We start from the raw sequence: 10,316 nt of genomic DNA, 5'->3' as shown, positions 1-10,316 counted from the left end.
AAGTTGTACCAAATGGATGTCAAGAGTGCTTTTTTGAACGACATCCTTGTGGAAGAGGTGTATGTGTCTCAACCTTCCCTCATCATGGAGACCATGTCTTCAATCTGAACAAATCATTGTATGGGCTCAAGCAAGCTCATCGAACATGGTATGATCGTCTCACCACTTGCTTGAAAATGTCTATACTAAAGGTAATGCTGACCAATCCTTGTCTATTAAACCTCTAAATCTTGCTATTTTTTATGCCCAAATTTATGACATGGTATTTGGGTCCACTTGTGATGCACACACCCACTCCTTTGTTCAACTAATGACTAAGGAATTTGAAATGAGCATGGTTGGTGAGCTAAGCTACTTTCTTGGGTTACAAATTAAACAACTTGATAATGACATTTTCTTGTCTCAATCAAAATATGCTCAAAATGTTTGGTTTAGAAAATTTAAAACATGCTCGCACACCTATGTGCACCACTACTAAATTTATTAGGGAAGAGACACGTAAAAAGGTTGATGCAACACTGTATTAAAGTATGATGGCAGTTTACTTTATAATACAGCGAGTCATCCTGATATTTGTTTCAGCATTAGGGTTTGTGCTAGATATCAAATTTCCCCCACTGAATTGCATTTCACTACTATGAAACAAATTCTTAAATATTTGGCTAGTACCACTGACTTTGGTCTTTCGTACTCATGTGATACTAATCTTTCTGTGGTTGGTTTTAGTGACTCTGATTGGGTAGGTAACCTTGGTGATAGGAAAAGTATTTCAGGTGGGTGCTTCTATGTGGGGAACAACCTTGTTTCATTGCACAGTAAAAAGAAAAATTCCATTTCACTCTCTACCATCGAAGCTGAATACATTGCCGTTGGAAGTTGTTGCACTCAACTTCTTTGGATGAAAAAAATGTTGCATGATTATGGCCTCTGCCTTGACACTTTGACCATCTATTGCGACAATATCAGTTCCATTGATCTCTCCAAAAACCCTATCCAACACTCTCGCACCAAACACAACAACACCCACCACCACTTTCTTCGTGATTTAGTTAAGTCTAAAACCATTACATTGTCTCATGTTGCATCTAAAAGTCAACTTGCTGATTTGTTTACTAAGGCTTTGAGTTCACAAACTTTTTTTCACTTGAGAAAGTCAATAGGAGTTTGTATGTTTGATTGATAACATGTGGCATTCAAAAATAAGCAATATTGTTTGAGATTTCATCTTCTAACTTGACTATTTGCATTTGTGAGTCTTTCTTCAACTTGCTTCTTACAGTCATATGTCTTGAAGTGGTGTAGGCTTGTTGTTGCTCTCTTGTAGTCTTACATGATACATGAATTCTCATTCTTGGTAATTGCATGGAATTGTCTCCCCTATTTGAGTAGCTTTATTGTTTAGTGTGAAAGATACCATTGGGTCACTTTGCTTTGTGTAGTTTACTCCTTCACTTAGGACTGTGTGCCTGCGGAGAGAGCTACCTATGTGCTTATCACTCTAATTGGTTATTGCTGAGCAGATTTCTACAACAAAAAATAAAAAACAAATAAAAAAAATTTCATTTTGAGGGAGAGTTTGCCAGGTTCTTCAATAGCAGGGCAGCTCATGAGGACACTTCACACACTTATGGAGATTGACCTTCTTTGCATTTGCATTGATGAGTTGTGTCTTGTGCCTTGTTAGATCTCAATTTTGCATATGTCAGATCTATGTTACAACATGTAATTTGTTTATTTCAACAATGTGTACTAAGTCTCCCATTTCTCTTTCTATCTCTTGGTTTCATGCTTATTGTGGATGCTCAAAATTCAACACTGGCAAAGAACCCACATCTCATGCCTAAGGTCCCTAGAAGGTTCAAAGCAACCATGTTTGAAGTACATTTGAACCCTCAAATTAGTGCTCAAAATGACCCTGCTCCAAATAACCCTGCTCCAAATGATCACTCCACCTTGGACACTGGTAAAGAACCCAAGCATCCCACGCGCCCAGCCCATCCCGTGCCTCGCGTGCGCCCAACGCCTCGCGCACCCCGCGCGCCCCGCGTGCCCCAGGCGCCTCGCACGCCCCAGGCGCCCCACGCGTCCCGCTCGCCTCGCGACACCACCAGGAGACAAGCGTCTCGCGGCCCCCAAGACGCCACGCGCAACAGTCAGACCGTGGTCCTCATGGTGGCCTCCTCTCACACACCAGCCTCGTCCTTAAGGGTGTCCAAGTGGTAACCATGGAGCAAGAAGAGTTAGAATACGGATGGTACGGTGTCCATGCTAGACAGGTAGTGGCAGTACAAGAATGGTACATGGTCAGGATTCCCTCAACATGCTTATGATATCTGTACCCAACCAGTAGTGGAGGCATAATATGGTACCAAGACAGGAGTACTTTTGCAGACCCCTGACACGTACTAGAGCAAACCTCCACTCTTCCAACACCACTACCCCTGAAACCACTCTCCTGACAGTGTACTTATGTACCATCTGGTCCCCTGGACCACAATGTATCAGGGGCCATCAGAGCCCACTATAAAAGGAACCACACTTCCACATGGGAGGGGGTTGGAAAAAATACTGTAGCACTACACCATATGAAATACAAGTTCATTTCACCATTTTCTTTCTGCAACTGTTCTTTGAGTTCTCAATTAGATCTTTGAAGTTTTTCTTTTGATAATCTCTACATTTTTATTTTTCTAACTTAACTTGGTTGACGAGTTCTCATCGTCAACAGTTTGGCGCCGTCTGTGGGAATAACAAGCATCAAGCCAGCGTTCTTCCATCACTTCCAACAAAGAAAGATGCTAAGACGTTCAAAACGCCTACGACAAATACAAGATGATGAGATTCGTCGAGACAAAGTAGAGCGGAGGGCTTCCAAGAAAGACCCCCCTCTGCCCAGGCATGGAGGTAGACTGGAAGAGCCTCTTCCCCCAAGGGAGGAGAAGGAAGCATCATCCCTGGCCCTCCGGCCCAACGGAGGTCATTCAGAGCCACCAGTGCATCCACTTCACTGGCCTCCGGTGGCACCACGCTCAAGCCACCAAGACCCAGGTCCATCGACGCATGGGCCAAGCAAGGGTCCCGGGGTACGCTCGGTAAGTTCCAGCTCAAGGACTCGCTTCTACAGGGATGAGATTCAAGAGTTACATAAAAATACTCGAAGGCTAGAAACCACGATAGAGAACATGCAGGAGGTCTTAAACGACCTACTGCAAGGAAAGTCAAGCATACCTCTTCTTAGGCGTAAAGAGAAGGAGCATGAAAATAGGGAAGACACTGTCCCCATAGACGATGGGGGAACCCGATTTTCCACCAGTAAAACTCCCCCGACAAGGTCCCATGGGGAACCTAGGTCGACGAAATGCCCCCAAGAGCAAAGGCGGAAGGAAGACGATGGTCGTAAGAACGAAGCAAAACTCACCTCAAAAGAAGCACCCCCCATGGTTCCCCCGAGGAACACCACCAAAGTAAGGGTTCAGTCTGAGGACCCGCGAGACTCCTCAAGCAAAAAGAGGAGGGGACTAGACACTAAAATGCGAAGCCCTCGGGACAAAATTACCACTGCACCTGGGGGGCACAAAGATAACGAAGAATTTGACCATGATTCTCGCTTCACAAGGGAGATCCAGGCTGAGCAAATGCCCACTGGCTTCAGAGAGCCTCGCATGACTCCGTACGAGGGTACTACAGACCCAAAATATCACTTAGACTCCTTCAATAACTTGATGAGGTTAAGAGGGGTCAACAACAGGGCAAAGTGTCATTTCTTTGTCGTTACGCTTAAAGGAGTGGCGTACAAGTGGTTCAAGAAGTTAAGGCCAGGAACAATCAAATCATGGCAGCAATTCTCTGATGAATTTCTTCAGCAACACCATGTAGCCTGTGATTACGTCATGCCAATTACTAGCCTCGCTAACATAAAACAAGGTGAGAATGAAAGTCTGAAGAACTATATCCATAGGTTCAATATGGAAGCAACGAAGGTGGGAAGCTTAACCAAAGCAGAGCTCAAGACGGCTATTACAGCCGGAGTACGACCAGGAAGCAGGTTATGGAGTAACATGCTCAAAATAGAAGTTTCGAATTTGGATGATTTCTTCGAGAGAGCACAGAAGTACATATGTGTGGAAGAGGGCCATAAGAACTCGAATGTTGAAGAAAGCGAACCTTCCTCCAATCACCCTACTACCAATACGTCTGAATATTCCATATAGAAGGGGGCGTCGTGCTAGAGGGGTCGCTGACCAAGTTTGAGATTGAACTAAGACCATCTAGCCATGAAAGTCCCGACTCGAGGGGAGATCACCTCAAAAATTGCAAAAAGGGTCTCAAAAGTAGATGCCTGCAAAAAGGGTCTCCAAAGTAGACGCTTGCAAAAAGGGTCTCAAAAGTAGACGCCTGCAAAAAGGGTCTCCAAAGTAGACGCTTGCAAAAAGGGTCTCAAAAGTAGACACCTGTAAAAAGGGTCTCAAAGTAGACGCTTCCAAAAAAGGGTCTCAAAGAAGACGCTTGCAAGAAGGGTCTCAAAGAAGACGCTTGCAAAAATAGTACTATGCCTAATGACGAGAAGGACGTTTCTCGCAAGAAATAATAAGCGCGCGCGAAAATATATAAAAGGATAACTAGAACCCAAGGGGTCAATATATCCTTATAGATACGATCAAGGTGCACCAAAGAGAGACCTATCGAACCCCCTTTCGCGTGGGCTCCAAAGGACCTCGAGCATGATAAATACAAAAAAAAAAAGAAAAAAAAAAGAGGAAGAGTCTACAAGAACGCCTAAAGTCCTCCCTATAGACTGGGGGGCAAGTGTGGATACCAAAAATCCACCATAAAAAAAATCTCCAGTACATGGTTAAAATACAAGGCTAAAGGTCACTTAGTCACATTATCAGGCTCAGACCTGTAAGTCTTGTGAAACTGGGAGATTGTCCCAAGGGAAGCATCACCTTATGAGCCGTGAAGTATGGCCTTGCTAGGCTAAGAGGCCAAGCTACGCGTCATGAGAGGGCAGGTGCACGAGGCCCTCGAATAGCGAGGCCCTACTTGTCTTGACGCTGAGAGATGTCGAGGGCACCGGAGCTGTGAATGTAGGAATTCTTCCCTTGTGAATTCCATCCAAGAGAGCCACCCTCGCTATGTGAGGCTCACGGCTGGCCTCCTACGCGCGTCGTGTCTACACGAGACTTCGCTTCCTACCTCCAAGTGATCACATGGGGTGCAGCCTCGCTAGACTTCTCGTGTTCCGCATGCATAGACGCATGCATCCAAACATAGGTCCCAAAGGGCCGCCTCGCTATGCGAGACACTTTAAGGACCCTGAACCCTCTAGCTATGCAGGTCACTTCGCTAGGCTTCCCGCGTGCACCTTGCCTCGCCTCATGCACTAGCCACGGCACCTGCTACGGGTGTTCCACCCAGCTGCCCGGGCAACGGCGTGCTCGCCAAAGGAGGAGAAATCGAAGTTTGGATCCTGCCTCCATACACCGTAAAGGGCACGCTCTATGGACCTATATTCAATAGCTACCCTATCTTCCTCTAAGGAAGCGACCCTCTCCTGCGACGTGACTGCAGCAGCCTTAGCACCCTCAAGTTCGACCTCTAAGGAAGCGACCCTCTCCTGAGACGCAGCCGCGGTAGCCTTGGCACCCTGGAGTTCGGCCTCTAGGTTGGTGACCCTTTCCTGCAACATCGTGGCCTTGGCAATCGCCCTCTTCTTCTTTTTCGATGAGGCAGAAATTTTTTCCAAGGCCTTTTCTAGCATAGACCTGGTTTCAGCAAGCTCCCCCTCAAGCTCCTAGACCCGAACCGCAAGACGGTCCCTCTCGACATTCGACGTGGAAAGGTTGTGAGCCGAGTCGGCAAACCGCTGAGCCACGGTATAAGCCTGGCATAAAGACCTATTTATAAGAATCAAAGAGAAGAGTCTACCAGAGCACCTAAAGGTCCTCTCCTAGACTGGGGGGCAAGTGTGGATGCTCAAAATTCAACATCGGTAAAGAACCCACATCTCATGCCTAAGGTCCCTGGAAGGTTCAAAGCAACCATGTTTGAAGTCCATTTGAACCCTCAAATTAGTGATCAAAATGACCCTACTCCAAATAACCCTGCTCCAAATGACCCTGCTCCAAATGACCACTCCACCTTGGACACTGGTAAAGAACCCAAGCGTCCCACGCGCCCCGTGCCTCGCGTGCACCCAGCACCTCGCGTGCTCAGCATCTTGCTCGCGCGCCCCGCACCTCGCGTGCGCCCAACGCCTCGCGCGCCCAAGGCGCCTCGCACGCCCCAGGCGCCCCGCGCGTCCCGCTCGCCTCGCGACACCACCAAGAGACAAGCGTCTCGCAGCCCCCAAGACGCCACGCGCAACAGTCACGCCGTGGTCCTTGTGGTGGCCTCCTCTCACACACCAGCCTCGTCCTTAAGGGTGTCCAAGTGGTAACCATGGAGCAAGAAGAGTTAGAATACAGATGGTACGGTGTCCAGCTAGACAGGTAGTGGCAGTACAAGAATGGTACATGGTCAGGATTCGCTCAACATGCTTATGATATCCGTACCCAACGAGTAGTCGAGGCATAATATGGTACCAAGACAGGAGTACTTTTGCAGACCCCTAACACGTACTAGAGCAAACCCCCACTCTTCCAACACCACTACCCCTGAAACCACTCTCCTGACAGTGTACTTGTGTACCATCTGGTCCCCTGGACCACAATGTATCAGGGGCCATTAGAGCCCACTATAAAAAGAACCACACTTCCACATGGGAGGGGGTTGGAAAAAATACTGTAGCACTACACCATATGAAATACAAGTTCATTTCACCATTTTCTTTCTGCAACTGTTCTTTGAATTCTCAATTAGATCTTTGAAGTTTTTCTTTTGATAATCTCTACATTTTTATTTTTCTAACTTAACTTGGTTGACGAGTTCTCACCGTCAACACTTATCGTTTTCCATATTGTTTTTAATTTCATGCTATCTGTTTTAGCTTAAATGTCCTCTTAATCTTATTCTGTTCTCTTGTGTTAAAAAAAAAATCGTTACTGTGTCTATATTTTTTTCTTTCGTTTTTTGTCTTGTCTGTCGTTTATTTTATTTTTTTAACAAAAAAAATTTTAAAATCAGGGAGTTTCTTTATAATTTATTTTTCTTTCTAATTTTTTTTCGGTTTCCCTCTCAAACTCACACACTCTCTCTCTATTTCACCCCATTTCCTCTCTTTCCCTTCTACGATGCTGACTCCAAATGCCACCCGCCTCTATGCCTTTCGTCTTCGTCCTCCCTCCCCTTCCCCTTCCCAAGAACCCTCCGAGCCCTCCCCACCACCATCATTTGAGAACCCTTCACCTCCAAACCCAATCACCGAGCATCCACTTCCTCCCCTTGTCGAAACCCCTCCTCTACCTCCCAACCTACCTCGCGCATCCACTTCGCCTCCAGCCCCCCATCCCATGACCCCTCTTTGTCTCCTCCCACACTCCCTCGTGAACCCACTCGCGACCTTTCCCCCACTCACGAACCCTCTCCTCCTCTACCATCGCCTCCCAGCCGTGGGGTTGCCTCAAGAACTTGCACCAAATGCCTGGCTACCCTTGCCCATATCTCCTCTTCTCCTTCGTTGAATGTCAAGGCAGTGGCCTGAAAATGTAAGTCGACCCCTGTTTTCATCTATGAGTCCGAGCCAACTCCAGAATAGCCTCCACTGACTCGTCCTGCCAATAATCCTAAGGCAATGCCCCCACCTGCACCCACCACCTCTTGGTTTGCCAAGAGCAATGCCCCTTCCTCATCTTCATCTCGAGGTACTCTGTTTCTTAATAGCTCTTGTAAGGATAGATTTACTGCTTGTATTTCCTTGCGAAAATTATTACTTGGGAGGTCACTAGATTATAAGGAATTTGGTCATTTGGACATGTATGAATTAATTGCTTTTCATGGTTGGAAAGAATCTGTCATTGCTCTCTGTGTTCCTTATCAGTCCTTGGTGCATGGATTTTATTCCAATTTGTCCATTGATGTGGTTGACCCTACTCATGAGAATTTTGGGAAGGTTTATTTGCGTGGAAATTGGATTCCTTTTACTCCAGAGATTATTGCAGAGTGTTTCCATATGCCATTGATTGTTGAGCCTGATTATTGTGTAGAGTTTAGTCCGGATATGGATGAGGTTGCCTGAACTCTCACTGGTAAATCCTGATCGACTTTGCCCACCTCAAATGCATTTCTCGCTGCTGACCTCACTTCGATGTATCATATTCTGCAAGTCATCGCCATTTGTACTTGGCAGCCCACATCTCACAAGTCCATCGTTCGGACTGACTTGGCTCGTTTCTTATATGCAGTGGGTTCCCGCAAGTCTATTAGTCTTCCTCACTGCTTGTTTCAAGTGATTTTGGATGCCGCATTTTGGCTAGGGGTCTCTTGCATCTTGCCCCTGCCTTGTTTGATTCAGAGGTTGGCTCACATTTTCTCGGTTGTTCCCTCTAAGAGTTTGGACACTTTCATCAACCTTAAGGCAATGAAGTTGGCATTCACTCGGTCCAAAGCTCCTAAGAAGGGTCCTTCTTTCAAAGACCCTATGGCTACATCTACTTTGGGAGTCAAACAATCATCCTGGAAGTATCAGTTGTTTGAATGGGTCATACCCTTAGTGATGACTTTCACTCGTTTCGGTCTAAGTTTCTATTAGCTCATGCTCAGAATCAAGCGTTTCAAGCTGTTGTCCTTCACCATCTTGGTCTACCTTCTATCTTTGTGTCGTCCACTGCTGCTGATGACTCTTTTGAGGAAGCGCCACCACCTCAGGGGGAGCTTGTACCTCCCCCCCCCCGCCCCAATGCTGCTGAGTCTATGCCTATAGTCCCTCATGCACGAGCCATCTGCCACTGCCATGGGTTCTTTTTTTGTTGCCCATTCATCATTTTCAACAACTCATGGGGAGTTCATTGTGCCTCTAGGCACCTAGAAGTGCTACAAGAAGAAGAAGACTTCTTCCACCAAGTAGTTGAGTTTCTCCATTGGCATGCCCTCTAAACACTGAGGGGGAGTTCTTTTAGATTATCTTATGTTCTGACTTTGTTTCTTGTTCTTTAGTCTCTTGAACTAAACTCTAGTCCTGCTGTCTTTCACTATTTTTATGTTGATATCTTATTGTATGTTGAGCAGGTGAACTTCTTACTTGTTACTTTTGATTTAGCTCTCTAATCAATACATTCAGTTGATGTTGTTCTGGTCTGTTTGTTATTATTTCTATTTGTTGTGGGTGCTAAATTTTAAATCACAGATTCATTGTTCATATGCATGCCAAATGGAGAGTTTGTAAGTGTACATATTTGTCATGCTTTGAACTTCATGCTTAAACATTGTTTTCTTGTTATAACACTGAAAGCTCAGTAGCACGTGATTTCTAATTCAGCATTTGTTTTATTGAGCTAACTTTCCTCTTTTATGCCCTAGTATATATATTCATTTTATTCGTGTTAATCCTACCCTTTTTAGCGACTAAAAAGTGATCTCATCAAGAAACATTCTCTGCAGAGGTCTGAAGCATTCATTGCTTCATTGTTCATTGGCCCATGGCATTTTGGTGAAACTTCACCATTAATTTCATGTTTTCTGGTTTAAAGCTTGAAGGGAGTTCAAGCTAAATCTCAAGGGGAACTTGAGCTGTAGCTGAAGGGAGTCCAACAAACTACAATACCAGCGGGAGGCTAGTTGTTTGAAGAAGAATCCAAAAGTTTGCTTTGTAGTCATCAAGTTCTTAGGTACAAAATTAAGATGGATTTTTAATTTGTGTTTTTGTATTTGAACTGATCGTAATGATTCTTTGATTTTTAGTGGATTGCTTCACCTTTAGATAAGGTCTCATGGATGTACGTCATGAAAAATCATGATTGAACCATGTTAAAATTATTGTGTCAATTTTTACTTTGCTACACTTCAGCTTAAGTTGAATATGATTTTGTTTGTTAATCAAAGTGGATAAATCAGTAGGAATAGTTAACGAACTTTCAATGAATATTAGGATTGTTTCAACTACGAATACTATGCAAATGCATGTGGAATGAAATTAAATAGAAGGTGATGAAGCATATAATAATGAATTATTTTTTTCATAGAACATGTGTGAGTGTGAGTTTTTATTCATAAATATGTATATATATGGGTGTGTGATTATAATAGTGAACCGAAAAGAAAAGGAAAAGATCAAAATAATAAGCATGTGGTTGACGAAACCTTTTAACGTCATTGCATACGAATTTTATATATAAATTTTGAAATGTGTACTTTGATAATCTTTTGATTACTAATCTCGT

At 44.6% G+C, this 10,316-nt stretch overlaps 1 long non-coding RNA gene across 1 annotated transcript; it reads left to right on the top strand.

Moving 5' to 3' along the window:
• The first annotated feature begins 7,187 nt into the window (after window positions 1-7,187).
• LOC133782649 (uncharacterized) lies at window positions 7,188-9,824 on the top strand. The gene is made up of 2 exons (XR_009870646.1): window positions 7,188-9,003; window positions 9,538-9,824. It is a non-coding gene; the product is annotated as an uncharacterized LOC133782649 (long non-coding RNA).
• The last annotated feature ends 492 nt before the right edge of the window (window positions 9,825-10,316 follow it).

Source organism: Humulus lupulus, chromosome 6 (genome assembly GCF_963169125.1).
Source record: "Humulus lupulus chromosome 6, drHumLupu1.1, whole genome shotgun sequence".
NCBI classification, from domain to species: domain Eukaryota; kingdom Viridiplantae; phylum Streptophyta; class Magnoliopsida; order Rosales; family Cannabaceae; genus Humulus; species Humulus lupulus.
This window is presented reverse-complemented; position numbering and strand designations above follow the sequence as displayed.